The following is a 17,496-nucleotide window of genomic DNA, read 5'->3' as shown; positions in this document are numbered from 1 at the left end:
AGCATCCTTAGTACTTCTTGGTGCATTTTGCATTCCAGACAGACTTTGAGAAATTAAATTGACTTGTTGAGTCAATATCTTGTTCTGAGCCAAAATGGCATTCAGAGTATCAATCTCAAGAACTCCTTTCTTCTGACTAGTCCCATTGTTCACAGGATTCCTTTCAGAAGTGTACATGAATTGGTTATTTGCAACCATTTCAATTAGCTCTTGAGCTTCTGTAGGCGTCTTCTTCAGATGAAGAGATCCTCCAGCAGAGCTATCCAAAGATATCTTGGATAGTTCAGAGAGACCATCATAGAAAATACCTATGATGCTCCATTCAGAAAGCATGTCAGACGGACATTTTCTGATTAATTGTTTGTATCTTTCCCAAGCTTCATAGAGGGATTCACCATCCTTCTGTCTGAAGGTTTGGACTTCCACTCTAAGCTTACTCAATTTTTGAGGTGGAAAGAACTTTGCCAAGAAGGCATTGACTAGCTTTTCCCATGAGTCCAGGCTTTCTTTAGGTTGTGAATCCAACCATATCCTAGCTCTGTCTCTTACAGCAAAAGGGAATAGCATCAGTCTATAGACCTCAGGGTCTACCCCATTGGTCTTGACTGTGTCACAAATTTGCAAGAATTCAGCTAAGAACTGATGAGGATCTTCCATTGGAAGTCCATGGAACTTGCAATTCTGTTGCATTAGAGAAACTAATTGAGGCTTAAGCTCAAAGTTGTTTGCTCCAATGGCAGGGATAGAGATGCTTCTCCCATAAAAGTCGGGAATAGGTGCAGTAAAGTCACCCAGCACCTTCCTTGCATTGTTGGCATTGTTGTTATTTTCGGCTGCCATGGGTTCTCCTTCTTTGAAGAATTCGGTCAGGTCCTCAATAAAGAGTTGTGCCTTAGCTTCTCTTAGCTTCCGCTTCAAGGTCCTTTCAGGTTCAGGGTCAGCTTCAACAAGAATGCCTTTGTCTTTGTTCCTGCTCATATGAAAGAGAAGAGAACAAGAAAATATGGAATCCTCTATGTCACAGTATAGAGATTCCTTAAGGTGTCAGAGGAAAAGAAGAATGGAAGACAGAGGTAGAAAATTCGAACTTATCAAAGAAGATGGAGTTCGAATTTCGCATTAAGGGATAGTGTTAGTCCATAAACAGAAGGATGTGAGAAGAAGGGAAGTAATTTTCGAAAATTAAGTAAAAGATTTTGAAAAATTTTTGAAAAACACTAATTGATTTTCGAAAATAAGAGTGGGAAAGAAATCAAGTGATTTTTGAAAAGGACTTTGAAATTAGAAGTTAAAAAGATTTGATTGAAAACCATTTTGAAAAAGATGTGATTAAGAAGATATGATTGGTTTTAAAAAAAATGTGATTGAGAAAATATGATTTGAAAACAATTTTAAAAGATATGATTTGAAAACAATTTGAAAAGATATGATTTTAAAAATTAATGACTTGCCTAACAAGAAAAGATATGAATCAAACATAAAACCTTCCTCAACAGAAAAGGCAAAAAATGTTCAATCAAATCATTAATTGTTAGTAAGTATCTTTGAAAAAGGAAAGAAATTGATTTTGAAAAAGATTTGATTGAAAAGATTTGATTTGAAAAAGATTTGATTTTGAAAAACTTTGAAAACTTGAAAAAAAAATTTGATTTGAAAACAAAATCTTCCCCCTTGTGCCATCCTGGCGTTAAACGCCCAGAATGTGCACATTCTGGCGTTTAACGCCCAAACTACTACCTTTTTGGGCGTTAAACGCCCAGCCAGGCACCCTGGCTGGCGTTTAAACGCCAGTCTGTCTTCTTCACTGGGCATTTTTGAATGCCCAGCTTTTTCTGTGTGATTCCTCTGCAGTATGTTCTGAATCTTCAATTCTCTGTATTATTGACTTGAAAAGACACAAATTAAAAATATTTTTGGATTTTTAATAATAAGGAATAATTAAAATGCAACTAAAATCAAATGCATGCAAGACACCAAACTTAGCAGTTTGTATACTACTGACACTATCAAGATGATAATGCACATAAGAAACAACAAAACACTCAAGTCAATAGAATTCAAGGATCAAAACGAGGAAATCATCAAGAACAACCTGAAGATTAATGAAGACACATGCATGAATTCAAAAAATGCAAGAAGAACAAAAACATGCAATTGACACCAAACTTAAAATGAGACACTAGACTTAGACAAGAAATATTTTTGGTTTTTTATGATTTTGAAAATTTTTTTTGGATTTTTCGAAAATTAAGTGAAAAAGGAAATAAAGGTTTCAAAATTCTTAATGAGAATTCCAGGAATCATGCAATGTTAGTCTAAAGCTTTAGTCTAAAGGAATTAGACATAGCTAGCTAAGCTTCAGCAGGACATTGCATTCAAGAGCTAAATTGATGATGATCAATCAGCTTTGGTGATGATAAGAACATCACATAGAAACACTAGAATTCATTCTTAAGAACTCTGAAGAAAAATAATACCTAATCTAAGCAACAAGATGAACCGTCAGTTGTCCATACACAAGAACAATCCCCGGCAACGGTGCCAAAAACTTGGTGCACGAAATTGCAATAACACTTTTGCAACTCCGCACAACTAACCAGCAAGTGCACTGGGTCGTCCAAGTAATACCTTACGCGAGTAAGGGTCGATCCCACGGAGATTGGTGGTATGAAGCAAGCTATGGTCACCTTGTAAATCTCAGTCAGGCAGACTCAAATGGGTATAGTGATAAACGAATAAAGCATAAAGATAAAGATAGAGATACTTATGTATATCATTGGTGATAGCTTCAGATAAGCGAATGAAGATGCCTTCCCTTCCGTCTCTCTGCTTTCCTACTGCCTTCATCCAATCCTTCTTACTCCTTTCCATGGCAAGCTCGTGTAGGGTTTCACTGTTGTCAGCAGCTACCTCCCATCCTCGCAGTGAAAGCTAATGCACGCACTCTGTCACAGTGCTGCCAATCACCGGTGTGGTTCCCTCCCCTACCGGAATAGAATCCCTCTTTTGCGTTTGTCACTAACGCCCAGTAGGTTACAGGTTTGAAGCACGTCACAGTCATTCAATCATTGAATCCTACTCAGAATACCACAGACAAGGTTTAGACCTTCCGGATTCTCTTGAATGCCGCCATCAGGTCCTGCCTATACCACGAAGATTCCGATTAAAGAATCCAAGAGATATTCACTAGAGCCTCGAATGCTTGTAGAACAAGAATGGTTGTCAGTCACCTTGTTCATGGGTGAGAATGGTGATGGGCGTCAATCATCACCTTCATCAGGTTGAAGAACAAGTGATATCTTGGATAAAGAATAAGCGAAATTGAATGGAAGAACAATAGTAATTGCATTAACACTCGAGGTACAGCAGAGCTCCACACCTTAATCTATGGTGTGTAGAAACTCCACCGTTGAAAATACATAAGAACAAAGTCTAGGCATGGCCGAATGGCCAGCCTCCCAAAGAGGGTTCAATCATCAAAACATGATCAAAAGATCCCAATACAATAGTAAAAGGTCCTATATATAGAGAACTAGTAGCCTAGGGTGTACAGAGATGAGTAAAAGACATAAAAATCCACTTCCGGGCCCACTTGGTGTGTGCTTGGGCTGAGCAATGAAGCATTTTCGTGTAGAGACTCTTCTTGGAGTTAAACGCCAGCTTTTATGCCAGTTTGGGCGTTTAACTCCCATTTAGGTGCCAGTTCCGGCGTTTAACGCTAGGATTTCTGTAGGTGACTTTGAACGCCGGTTTGGGCCATCAAATCTTGGGCAAAGTATGGACTATCATATATTGCTGGAAAGCCCAGGATGTCTACTTTCCAACGCCGTTGAGAGCGCGCCAATTGGGCTTCTGTAGCTCCAGAAAATCCACTTCGAGTGCAGGGAGGTCAGAATCCAACAGCATCTGCAGTCCTTTTCAGTCTCTGAATCAGATTTTTGCTCAGGTCCCTCAATTTCAGCCAGAAAATACCTGAAATCACAGAAAAACACACAAACTCATAGTAAAGTCCAGAAAAGTGAATTTTAACTAAAAAATAATAAAAATATACTAAAAACTAACTAGATCATACTAAAAACATACTAAAAACAATGCCAAAAAGTGTACAAATTATCCGCTCATCAGCGGTGGAGACGGTAATAGACTTGGTTGTGGAAACAACTGGTGCATGAAATTGTGATCATCAATGGCGCCATCAACATGGTACCCTCATTTGCAATCTCAACTCTTTATCACAACTTCGCACAACTAACCAGCAAGTGCACTGAGTCGTCCAAGTAATAAACCTTACGCGAGTAAGGGTCGATCCCACGGAGATTGTTGGTATGAAGCAAGCTATGGTCATCTTGTAAATCTCAGTCAGGTAGATTCAAATGGTTATAGATGATTTATGAATAAAGCATAAAATAAAGATAGAGATACTTATGTAATTCATTGGTGAGAATTTCAGATAAGCGTATGGAGATGCTCCGTCCCTTTCGTCTCTCTGCTTTCCTACTGTCTTCATCCAATCCTTCTTACTCCTTTCCATGGCAAGCTGTATGTTGGGCATCACCGTTGTCAATGGCTACAGTCCCGTCCTCTCAGTGAAAATGTTCAACGCGCTCTGTCACAGCATGGCTAATCATCTGTCGATTCTCAATCAGGTTGGAATAGAATCCAGTGATTCTTTTGCGTCTGTCACTAACGCCCAGCCTTCAGGAGTTTGAAGCTCGTCACAGTCATTCAATCCATGAATCCTACTCAGAATACCGCAGACAAGGTTTAGACCTTCCGGATTCTCTTGAATGCCGCCATCAATTTTAGCTTATACCACGAAGATTCTGATTAAGAAATCCAAGAGATAAACATTCAAGCCTTGTTTGCTTGTAGAACGGAAGTGGTTGTCAGGAACGCGATCATAAGTGAGAATGATGATAAGTGGTGGACGAAATTGTGATCACTACAACTTCGCACAACTAACCAGCAAGTGTACTGGGTCGTCCAAGTAATAAACCTTACGCGAGTAAGGGTCGATCCCACAGAGATTGTTGGTATGAAGCAAGCTATGGTCACCTTGTAAATCTTAGTCAGGCAAACTCAAATGGGTATGGGTGATATACGAATGAAACATAAAGATAAAGATAGAGATACTTATGCAATTCATTGGTGGGAATTTCAGATAAGCGTATGAAGATGCTTGGTCCCTTCCGTCTCTCTGCTTTCCTACTGTCTTTATCCAATCCTTCTTACTCCTTTCCATGGCAAGCTTATGCAAGGGTTTCACCGTTGTCAGTGGCTACCTCCCATCCTCTCAGTGGAAATGTTCAACGCACCCTGTCACGGCACGGCTATCCATCTGTCGGTTCTCAATCAGGCCGGAATAGAATCCAGTGATTCTTTTGCATCTGTCACTAACGCCCCGCCCTCACGAGTTTGAAGCTCGTCACAGTCATTCAATCATTGAATCCTACTCAGAATACCACAGACAAGGTTTAGACCTTCCGGATTCTCTTGAATGCCGCCATCAGTTCTAGCTTATACCACGAAGATTCCGATTAAAGAATCCAAGAGATATCCACCCAATCTAAGGTAGAACGGAGGTGGTTGTCAGGCACACGTTCATAGGTGAGAATGATGATGAGTGTCACGGATCATCACATTCATCAAGTTGAAGAACAAGTGATATCTTAGAACAAGAACAAGCGGAATTGAATAGAAGAACAATAGTAATTGCATTAATACTCGAGGTACAGCAGAGCTCCACACCTTAATCTATGGTGTGTAGAAACTCCACCGTTGAAAATACATAAGAACAAGGTCTAGGCATGGCCGAATGGCCAGCCTCCCAAGGTGATCAAAAGATCTAAAGATCAAAAGATTCCAAAGATCCAAAGATCAGAAGATGAAAATACAATAGTAAAAGGTCCTATATATAGAGAACTAGTAGCCTAGGGTTTACAGAGATGAGTAAATGACATAAAAATCCACTTCCGGGCCCACTTGGTGTGTGCTTGGGCTGAGCATTGAACCATTTTTGTGTAGAGACTCTTTTGGGAGTTAAATGCCAGCTTTGGTGCCAGTTTGGGCGTTTAACTCCCATCATTGTGCCAGTTCCGGCGTTTAACGCTGGAAAGCCTGAGGGTGACTTTGAACGCCGGTTTGGGCCATCAAATCTTGGGCAAAGTATGGACTATCATATATTGCTGGAAAGCCCAGGATGTCTACTTTCCAACGCCATTGAGAGCGCGCCAATTGGGCTTCTGTAGCTCCAGAAAATCCACTTCGAGTGCAGGGAGGTCAGAATCCAACAGCATCTGCAGTCCTTTTCAGTCTCTGAATCAGATTTTTGCTCAGGTCCCTCAATTTCAGCCAGAAAATACCTGAAATCACAGAAAAACACACAAACTCGTAGTAGAGTCCAGAAAAGTGAATTTTAACTAAAAACTAATAAAAATATACTAAAAACTAACTAGATCATACTAAAAACATACTAAAAACAATGCCAAAAAGCGTACAAATTATCCGCTCATCAATAAGCATCACATAATCATCACATTCATCATGTTCTTGGGTGCAAATGAATATCTTAGAACAAGAGTAAGCTGAATTGAATAGAAGAACAGTAGTAATTGCATTAATACTCGAGGTACAGCAGAGCTCCACACCTTAATCTATGGTGTGTAGAAACTCGACCGTTGAAAATACATAAGAACAAGATCTAGGCATGGCCGAATGGCCAGCCTCCCAAAGAGGGGTTCAATCATAAAAACATGATCAAAAGATGTCAAATAGAATAGCAAAAGGTCCTATTTGTAGAGAACTAGTAGCTTAGGTTTACAAAGATGAGTAAATGACATAAAAATTCACCTCTGGGCCCACTTGGTGTGTGCTTGGGCTGAGCATTGAAGCTTTCATGTGTAGAGACTTTTTTTAGAGTTAAACGCCAGCTTTTGTGCCAGTTCCGGCATTTTACGCCAGAATTCTTGAGCTGACTTGGAACGCCTGTTTGGGCCATCAAATCTCGGGCAAAGTATAGACTATTATACATTACTGGAAAGCCCAGGATGTGTAATTTCCAAAGCAATTGAGAGCGCGCCAATTGGGCTTCTGCAGCTCCAGAAAATCCACTTCAAGTGCAGGGAGGTCAGAATCCAATAGCATCTGCAGTCCTTTTCAGCCTCTGAATCAGATTTTTGCTCAGGTCCCTCAATTTCAGCCAGAAAATACCTGAAATCACAGAAAAACGCACAAACTCATAGTAAAATCCAGAAAAGTTAATTTTAAATAAAAACTAATAAAAATATAATAAAAACTAACTAAAACATACTAAAAACATACTAAAAACAATGCCAAAAAGCGTATAAATTATCCGCTCATCACAACACCAAACTTAAATTGTTGCTTGTCCCCAAGCAACTGAAAGTCAAATAAGATATAAAAAAAGAGAATATGCAATGAATTCCAAAAACATCTATGAAGATCAGTATTAATTAGATGAGCGGGGCTTGTAACTTTTTGCCTCTGAACAGTTTTGGCATCTCACTCTATCCTTTGAAATTCAGAACGATTGGCTTCTATAGGAACTCAGAATCCAGATAGTGTTATTGATTCTCCTAGTTAAGTATGATGATTCTTGAACACAGCTACTTTATGAGTCTTGGCCGTGGCCCAAAGCACTCTGTCTTCCAGTATTACCACCGGATACATACATGCCACAGACACATAACTGGGTGAACATTTTCAGATTGTGACTCAGCTTTGCTAGAGTCCCCAATTAGAGGTGTCCAAGGTTCTTAAGCACACTCTTTTTGCCTTGGATCATGACTTTATTTTTTTTCTTTTTCTTTTTCCTCTCTTTCTCTCTTTTTTTTGTATTCACTGCTTTTTCTTGCTTCAAGAATCATTCTTATGGATTTTTAGATCCTCAGTAACATGTCTCCTTTTTCATCATTCTTTCAAGAGCCAACATTCATGAACAATAAATTCAAAAGACATATGCACTGTTCAAGCATACATTCAGAAACCAAAAGTATTGCCACCACATCAAAATAATTAATCTGTTATAAAATTCAAAATTCATGCAATTCTTCTCTTTTTCAATTAAGAACATTTTTCATTTAAGAAAGGTGATGGATTCATAGGACATTCATAACTTTAAGGCATAGACACTAAGACACTAATGATCATAAGACACAAACATAGATAAACATAAGCATAAAAATTCGAAAAATAGAGAAATAAAGGACAAGGAGACTAAAGAACGGGTCCACCTTAGTGATGGCGGCTTGTTCTTCCTCTTGAAGATCTTATGGAGTGCTTGAGCTCCTCAATGTCTCTTCCTTGCCTTTGTTGCTCCTCTCTCATGATTCTTTGATCTTCTCTAATTTCATGGAGCAGGATGGAATGTTCTTGGTGCTCCACCCTTAGTTGTCCCATATTGGAACTCAATTCTCCTAGGGAGGTGTTGATTTGCTCCCAATAGTTTTGTGGAGAAAAGTGCATCCCTTGAGGCATCTCAGGAATTTCATGATGAGTGGGATCTCTTGTTTGCTCCATCCTTTACTTAGTGATGGGCTTGTCCTCATCAATGAGGATGTCTTCCTCTATGTTAATTCCAACTGAATAACAGAGGTGACAAATGAGATGAGGGAAGGCTAACCTTGCTAAGGTATAGGACTTGTCTGCTGGTGGACGATATTGTGATAACTACAACTTCGCACAACTAACCAGCAAGTGTACTGGGTCGTCCAAGTGATAAACCTTACGCGAGTAAGGGTCGATCCCACAGAGATTGTTGGTATGAAGCAAGCTATGGTCACCTTGTAAATCTTAGTCAGGCAAACTCAAATGGATATGGGTGATATACGAATAAAACATAAAGATAAAGATAGAGATACTTATGCAATTCATTGGTGGGAATTTCAGATAAGCGAATGGAGATGCTTGGTCCCTTCCGTCTCTCTGCTTTCCTACTGTCTTCATCCAATCCTTCTTACTCCTTTCCATGGCAAGCTTATGCAAGGGTTTCACCGTTGTCAGTGGCTACCTCCCATCCTCTCAGTGGAAATGTTCAACGCACCCTGTCACGGCACGGCTATCCATCCGTCGATTCTCAATCAGGCCGGAATAGAATCTAGTGATTCTTTTGCGTCTGTCACTAACGCCCCGCCCTCAGGACTTTGAAGCTCGTCACAGTCATTCTATCACTGAATCCTACTCAGAATACCACAGACAAGGTTAGACCTTCCGGATTCTCTTGAATGCCGCCATCAGTTCTAGCCTATACCACGAAGACTCTGATCTCACGGAATGGCTGGCTCGGTTGTCAGGCGAGCGCTCGGTTGTCAGGCGATCAACCATGCATCGTGTATCAGGAATCCAAGAGATATCCACCCAATCTAAGGTAGAACGGAGGTGGTTGTCAGGCACACGTTCATAGGTGAGAATGATGATGAGTGTCACGGATCATCACATTCATCAAGTTGAAGAACAAGTGGTATCTTAGAACAAGAACAAGTGGAATTGAATAGAAGAACAATAGTAATTGCATTAACACTCGAGGTACAGCAGAGCTCCACACCTTAATCTATGGTGTGTAGAAACTCCACCGTTGAAAAATACATAAGAACAAGGTCTAGGCATGGCCGTGAGGCCAGCCTCCCAATGATCTAAGAACTAGATGTCCGAAGATGATCAAAAGATCTAAAATGATCCAAAGATTCCAATACAATAGTAAAAAGGTCCTATATTTAGAAAACTAGTAACCTAGGGTGTACAGAGATGAGTAAATGACATAAAAATCCACTTCCGGGCCCACTTGGTCTGTGCTTGGGCTGAGCATTGAAGCATTTTCGTGTAGAGACTCTTCTTGGAGTTAAACGCCAGGTTTTATGCCAGTTTGGGCGTTTAACTCCCACTTTGCTGCCAGTTCCGGCGTTTAACGCTGGGATTTCTGAGGGTGACTTTGAACGCCGGTTTGGGCCATCAAATTATGGGCAAAGTATGGACTATCATATATTGCTGGAAAGCCCAGGATGTCTACTTTCCAATGCCGTTGAGAGCGCGCCAATTGGGCTTCTGTAGCTCCAGAAAATCCACTTCGAGTGCAGGGAGGTCAGAATCCAACAGCATCTGCAGTCCTTTTTAGTCTCTGAATCAAATTTTTGCTCAGGTCCCTCAATTTCAGCCAGAAAATACCTGAAATCACAAAAAAACACACAAACTCATAGTAAAGTCCAGAAAAGTGAATTTTAACTAAAAACTAATAAAAATATACTAAAAACTAACTAGATCATACTAAAAACATACTAAAAACAATGCCAAAAAGCGTACAAATTATCCGCTCATCACAACACCAAACTTAAATTGTTGCTTGTCCTCAAGCAACTGAAAATCAAATAAGATAAAAAGAAGAGAATATGCAATGAATTCCAAAAACATCTATGAAGATCAGTATTAATTAGATGAGCAGGGCTTTTAGCTTTTTGCCTCTGAATAGTTTTGGCATCTCACTCTATCCTTTGAAATTCAGAATGATTGGCTTCTTTAGGAACTCAGAATCCAGATAGTGTCATTGATTCTCCTAGTTAAGTATGATGATTCTTGCACATAGCTACTTAGTGAGTCTTGGCCGTGGCCCAAAGCACTTTGTCTTCCAGTATTACCACCGGATACATACATGCCACAGACACATAATTGGGTGAACCTTTTCAGATTGTGACTCAGCTTTGCTAGAGTCCCCAATTAGAGGTGTCCAGGGTTCTTAAGCACACTCTTTTTGCCTTGGATCACAACTTTATTTCTTTCTTTTTCTTTCTTTTTCTCTTTCTTTTTTTTTCGAATATTTTTTCTTTTTTTTTTTGAATTCACTGCTTTTTTCTTGCTTCAAGAATCATTTTAATGATTTTTTAGTTCCTCAGTAACATGTCTCCTTTTTCATCATTCTTTCAAGAGCCAACATTCATGAACCACAAATTCAAAAGACATATGCACTGTTTAAGCATACATTCAGAAAACAAGAGTATTGCCACCACATCAAAATAATTAAATTGTTATAAAATTCAGAATTCATGCAATTCTACTCTTTTTCAATTAAGAACATTTTTTATTTAAGAGAGGTGATGGATTCATAGGACATTCATAACTTTTAGGCATAGACACTAAGACACTAATGATCACAAGACACAAACATAGACAAACATAAGCACTAAAATTCGAAAAACAGGAAAATAAAGAACGGGTCCACCTTAGTGATGGCGGCTTGTTCTTCTTCTTGAAGATCCTATGGAGTGCTTGAGCTCCTCAATGTCTCTTCTTTGTCTTTGTTGCTCCTCTCTCATGATTCTTTGATCTTCTCTAATTTCATGGAGGAGGACAGAGTGTTCTTGGTGCTCCACCCTTAGTTGTCCCATGTTGGAACTCAATTCTCCTAGGGAGGTGTTTAGTTGCTCCCAATAGTTTTGTGGAGGAAAGTGCATCCCTTGAGGAATCTCAGGGATCTCATGATGAGTGGGGTCTCTTGTGTGCTCCATCTTCTTCTTAGTGATGGGCTTGTCCTCATCAATGGGGATGTCTCCCTCTATGTCAACTCCAACTGAATAACAGAGGTGACAAATGAGGTGAGGAAAGGCTAACCTTGCCAAGGTAGAGGACTTGTCCGCCACCTTATAAAGTTCTTGAGCTATAACCTCATGAACTTCTATTTCTTCTCCAATCATGATGCTATGAATCATGATAGCCCGGTCTATGGTAACTTCGGACCGGTTGCTAGTGGGAATGATTGAGCGTTGTATAAACTCTAACCATCCTCTAGCCATGGGTTTGAGGTCATGCCTTCTCAATTGAACCGGCTTTCCTCTTGAATCTCTCTTCCATTGGGCGCCCTCTTCACAAATGACTGTGAGGACTTGGTCCAACCTTTGATCAAAGTTGACCCTTCTAGTGTAAGGATGTTCATCTCCTTGCATCATGGGCAAGTTGAATGCCAACCTTACATTTTCCGGACTAAAATCCAAGTATTTCCCCCGAACCATAGTAAGCCAATTCTTCGGGTCCGGGTTCATACTTTGATCATGGTTCTTGGTGATCCATGCATTGGCATAGAACTCTTGAACCATTAAGATTCCGACTTGTTGAATGGGGTTGGTAAGAACTTCCCAACCTCTTCTTTGGATCTCATGTCGGATCTCCGGATATTCACTCTTTTTGAGTTTGAAAGGGACCTCGGGGATCACCTTCTTCAAGGCCACAACTTCATAGAAGTGGTCTTGATGCACCCTTGAGATGAATCTCTCCATCTCCCATGACTCGGAGGTGGAAGCTTTTGCCTTTCCTTTCCTCTTTCTAGAGGTTTCTCCAGCCTTGGATGCCATAAATGGTTATGGAAAAACAAAAAGCAATGCTTTTACCACACCAAAATTAAAAGGTTTGCTCGTCCTCGAGCAAAAGGAGAAAGAAGAGAGGAGAAGAAGAAGAAATGAAGAAGAAGGGAATGGCTTTGTGTTCGGCCAAAAAGAGGGGGAGAAGTAGTGTTTATGGTGTGTGAAAATGAAGGAGTGAAGGAGGGTTTATATAGGAGTGGGGGGGTGATGGTTCGGTCATGTAGGGGAGGGTTTGGGTGGGAAAGTGGTTTGAATTTGAATGGTGAGGTAGGTGAGGTTTTATGAAGGATGGATGTGAGTGGTGAAGAGAAAGATGGGATTTGATAGGTGAAGGGTTTTTGGGGAAGAGGTGTTGAGGTGATTGGTGAATGGGTGAAGAAGAGAGAGAGTGGTGGGGTAGGTGGGGATCCTGTGGGGTCCACAGATCCTGAGGTGTCAAGGAAAAGTCATCCCTGCACCAAGTGGCAAGCAATAATGCGTTTTGTGCCAATTCTGGCGTTAAACGCCGGGCTGGTGCCCCTTTCTGGCGTTTAATGCCAAGTTCTTGCCCTTTCCTGGCGTTTAACGCCAGTCTGGTGCCCCTTTTTGGCGTTAAACGCCCAGAATGGTGCCAGACTGGGCGTTAAACGCCCAACAGCTAGCCTTACTGGCGTTTAAACGCCAGCACGCTCTCCTCCAGGGTGTGCTGTTTTTCTTTCTGTTTTTTATTCTGTTTTTGCTTTTTCAATTGATTTTGTGACTTCTCATGATCATCAACCTATAGAAAACATAAAATAACAAAGGAAAATAGATAAAATATAATATTGGGTTGCCTCCCAACAAGCGCTTCTTTAATGTCAGTAGCTTGACAGTGGGCTCTCATGGAGCCTCAGAGATGCTCAGAGCAATGTTGGAACCTCCCAACACCAAACTTAGAGTTTGAATGTGGGGGTTCAACACCAAACTTAGAAGTTGGTTGTGGCCTCTCAACACCAAACTTAGAGTTTGACTGTGGCGGCTCTGTTTGACTCTGTTTTGAAAGAAGCTCTTCATGCATCCTCTCCATGATAACAGAGGGATATCCTTGAGCCTTAAACACCAAGGATTCTTCATTCACTTGAATGATCAATTCTCCTCTATCAACATCAATCACAGCCTTTGCTGTGGCTAGGAAGGGTCTGCCAAGGATGATAGATTCATCCATGCACTTCCCAGTCTCTAGGACTATGAAATCAGCAGGGATGTAATGGTCTTCAAATTTTACCAGAACATCCTCTACAAGTCCATAAGCTTGTTTTCTTGAGTTGTCTGCCATCTCTAGTGAGATTTTTGCAGCTTGCACCTCAAAGGTCCCTAGCTTCTCCATTACAGAGAGAGGCATGAGGTTTACACTTGACCCTAAGTCACACAAGGCCTTCTTGAAGGTCATGGTGCCTATGGTACAAGGTATTGAGAACTTCCCAGGATCCTGTCTCTTTTGAGGTAGTTTTTGCCTAGACAAGTCATCCAGTTCCTTAGTGAGCAAAGGGGGTTCATCTTCCCAAGTCTCATTCCCAAATAACTTGTCATTTAGCTTCATGATTGCTCCAAGGTATTTAGCAACTTGCTCTTCAGTGACATACTCATCCTCTTCAGAGGAAGAATACTCATCAGAGCTCATGAATGGCAGAAGTAAGTCCAATGGAATCTCTATGGTCTCATTTTGAGCCTCAGATTCCCATGGTTCCTCATTGAGGAACTCATTGGAGGCCAGTGGACGTCCATTGAGGTCTTCCTCAGTGGCGTTCACTGCCTCTTCCTCCTCTCCAAATTCGGCCATGTTGATGGCTTTGCACTCTCCTTTTGGATTTTCTTCTGTATTGCTTGGAAGAGTACTAGGAGGGAGTTCAGTAATTTTCTTGCTCAGCTGACCCACTTGTGCCTCCAAATTTCTAATGGAGGACCTTGTTTCACTCATGAAACTTTGAGTGGTTTTGATTAGATCAGAGACCATGGTTGCTAAGTCAGAGGTGTTCTGCTTAAAACTCTCTGTCTGTTGCTGAGAAGATGATGGAAAAGTCTTGCTATTGCTAAACCTGTTTCTTCCACCATTATTGTTGTTGAAACCTTGTTGAGGTCTTTGTTGATCCTTCCATGAGAGATTTGGATGATTTCTCCATGCAGGATTATAGGTGTTTCCATAGGGTTCTCCCATGTAATTCACCTCTTCTATTGAAGGGTTCTCAGGATCATAAGCTTCTTCTTCAGATGAAGCTTCCTTAGTACTGCTTGGTGCATTTTGCATTCCAGACAGACTTTGAGAAATCATATTGACTTGTTGAGTCAATATTTTATTCTGAGCCAGTATGGCATTCAGAGTGTCAATCTCAAGAACTCCTTTCTTCTGATTGGTCCCATTGTTCACAGGATTCCTTTCAGAAGTGTACATGAATTGGTTATTTGCAACCATTTCAATCAGCTCTTGAGCTTCTGTAGGCGTCTTCTTCAGATGAAGAGATCCTCCAGCAGAGCTATCCAAAGACATCTTGGATAGTTCAGAGAGACCATCATAGAAAATTCCAATGATGCTCCATTCAGAAAGCATATCAGTGGGACACTTTCTGATTAATTGTTTGTATCTTTCCCAAGCTTCATAGAGGGATTCTCCTTCCTTCTGTCTAAAGGTTTGGACTTCCACTCTAAGCTTACTCAATTTTTAAGGTGGAAAGAACTTTGCCAAGAAGGCATTGACTAGCTTTTCCCAAGAGTTCAGGCTTTCTTTAGGTTGTGAGTCCAACCATATTCTAGCTCTGTCTCTTACAGCAAAAGGGAATAGCATAAGTCTGTAGACCTCAGGGTCAACCCCATTAGTCTTGACAGTGTCACAGATTTGCAAGAACTCAGCTAAGAACTGATGAGGATCTTCCAATGGAAGTCCATGAAACTTGCAATTCTGTTGCATTAGAGAAACTAATTGAGGCTTAAGCTTAAAGTTGTTTGCTCCAATGGCAGGGATAGAGATGCTTCTCCCATAGAAGTCGGGAGTAGGTGCAGTAAAGTCACCCAGCACCTTCCTTGCATTGTTGTTGTTTTCGGCTGCCATGGGTTCTTCTTCTTTGAAGATTTCTGTTAGGTCCTCTACAGAGAGTTGTGCCTTAGCTTCTCTTAGTTTTCGCTTCAAGGTCCTTTCAGGTTCAGGGTCAGCCTCAACAAGAATGCTTTTGTCTTTGCTCTTGCTCATATGAAAGAGAAGAGAACAAGAAAATATGGAATCCTCTATGTCATAGTATAGAGATTCCTTGAGGTGTCAGAGGGAAAGAAAAATGGAAGGCAGAAGTAGAAGAAGAATGTGAGAAGAGGGGAAGAATTTTCGAAAATTAAGTAAGATATTTAAAAAAAAACATTTTGAAAAACTTTAATTGATTTTCGAAAACCAAGAATAGAAAAGAAATCAAGTGATTTTTGAAAAAGATTTTGAAATTAGAAATCAAAAAGATTTGATTGAAAGCTATTTTGAAAAAGATATGGTTAAAAAGATATGATTTGAAAAATATTTTTAAAAAGATTTGATTTTAAAAATTAATAACTTGGCTAACAAGAAAAGATATGATTCAAACATTAAACTTTTCTCAGCAGAAAAGGCAACATACTTGAAATGTTGAATCAAATCATTAATTGATAGCAAGTATCCTTAAAAATAGAAAGAAATTGATTTTGAAAAAGATTTGATTGAAAAGATATGATTTGAAAAAGATTTGATTTTGAAAAATTTTGAAAACTTGAAAAAAAATTTGCATTAAAAACAAAATCTTCCCTCTTGTGCCATCCTGGCGTTAAACGCCCAGAATGGTGCACATTCTGGCGTTTAACGCCCAAAACTCTACCCTTTTGGGCGTTAAACGCCCAGCCAGGCACCCTGGCTGGCGTTTAAACGCCAGTCTGTCTTCTTCACTGGGCGTTTTGAACGCCCAGGTTTTTTTGTATAATTCCTCTGCAGTATGTTCTGAATCTTCAATTCTCTGTATTGTTGACTTGAAAAGACACAAATTAAAAATATTTTTGGATTTTTAATAGTGAGGAATAATCAAAATGCAACTAAAATCAAATAACAATGCATGCAAGACACCAAACTTAGCAGTTTGTATACTACTGACACTTAATGAGAATGCATATGAGACACATAAACACTCAAGTCGAGAGAATTCAAAGATCAGAGTAAGAAATCATCAAGAACAACTTGAAGATCCTTAAGACACATGAATGAATGCAAGAAAAACAGAAACATGCAATTGACACCAAATTTAAAATGAGACTCTAGACTCAAACAAGAAATTTTTGGATTTTATGATTTTCTAAATTTTTTTGTGCTTTTTCGAAAATTAGGTGGAAAAGGGAAATAAAGGTATCAAAATTCTTAATGAGAATTCCAGGAATCATGCAATGTTTAGTCTAAGACTCCGGTCCAGGAATTAGACATGGCTTCACAGCCAGCCAAGCTTTCAAAGAAAGCTTCGGTCCAAAACACTAGACATGGCCAAAGGCCAGCCAAGCCTTAGCAGATCACTGCTCCAACAGCAAGATTGATAGAAATCAACAAGCTCTTGTGATGATAAGTTGAAACCTCGGTCCAATGAAATTAGACATGGCTTCACAGCCAGCCAGACTTCAACAGATCATCATGAAACACTAGAATTCATTTTTAAGAACTCTGAAAAAAAAATACCTAATCTAAGCAACAAGATGAACCGTCAGTTGTCCATACTCGAACAATCCCCGGCAACGGCGCCAAAAACTTGGTGGACGAAATTGTGATCACTACAACTTCGCACAACTAACCAGCAAGTGTACTGGGTCGTCCAAGTAATAAACCTTATGCGAGTAAGGGTCGATCCCACAGAGATTGTTGGTATGAAGCAAGCTATGGTCACCTTGTAAATCTTAGTCAGGCAAACTCAAATGGATATGGGTGATATACGAATAAAACATAAAGATAAAGATAGAGATACTTATGCAATTCATTGGTGGGAATTTCAGATAAGCGAATGGAGATGCTTGGTCCCTTCCGTCTCTCTGCTTTCCTACTGTCTTCATCCAATCCTTCTTACTCCTTTCCATGGCAAGCTTATGCAAGGGTTTCACCGTTGTCAGTGGCTACCTCCCATCCTCTCAGTGGAAA

General features: G+C 40.1%; 2 non-coding genes across 2 annotated transcripts; both read left to right on the top strand.

Moving 5' to 3' along the window:
• Positions 1-327: 327 nt before the first annotated feature.
• On the top strand, positions 328-435 carry LOC112799244 (small nucleolar RNA R71). The gene has a single exon (XR_003200819.1). It is a non-coding gene; the product is annotated as a small nucleolar RNA R71 (small nucleolar RNA).
• Positions 436-14,919: 14,484 nt separating this feature from the next.
• LOC112798421 (small nucleolar RNA R71) lies at positions 14,920-15,027 on the top strand. The gene has a single exon (XR_003200033.1). It is a non-coding gene; the product is annotated as a small nucleolar RNA R71 (small nucleolar RNA).
• The last annotated feature ends 2,469 nt before the right edge of the window (positions 15,028-17,496 follow it).

Source organism: Arachis hypogaea, chromosome 4 (assembly GCF_003086295.3).
Source record: "Arachis hypogaea cultivar Tifrunner chromosome 4, arahy.Tifrunner.gnm2.J5K5, whole genome shotgun sequence".
NCBI lineage: Eukaryota > Viridiplantae > Streptophyta > Magnoliopsida > Fabales > Fabaceae > Arachis > Arachis hypogaea.
This window is presented reverse-complemented; position numbering and strand designations above follow the sequence as displayed.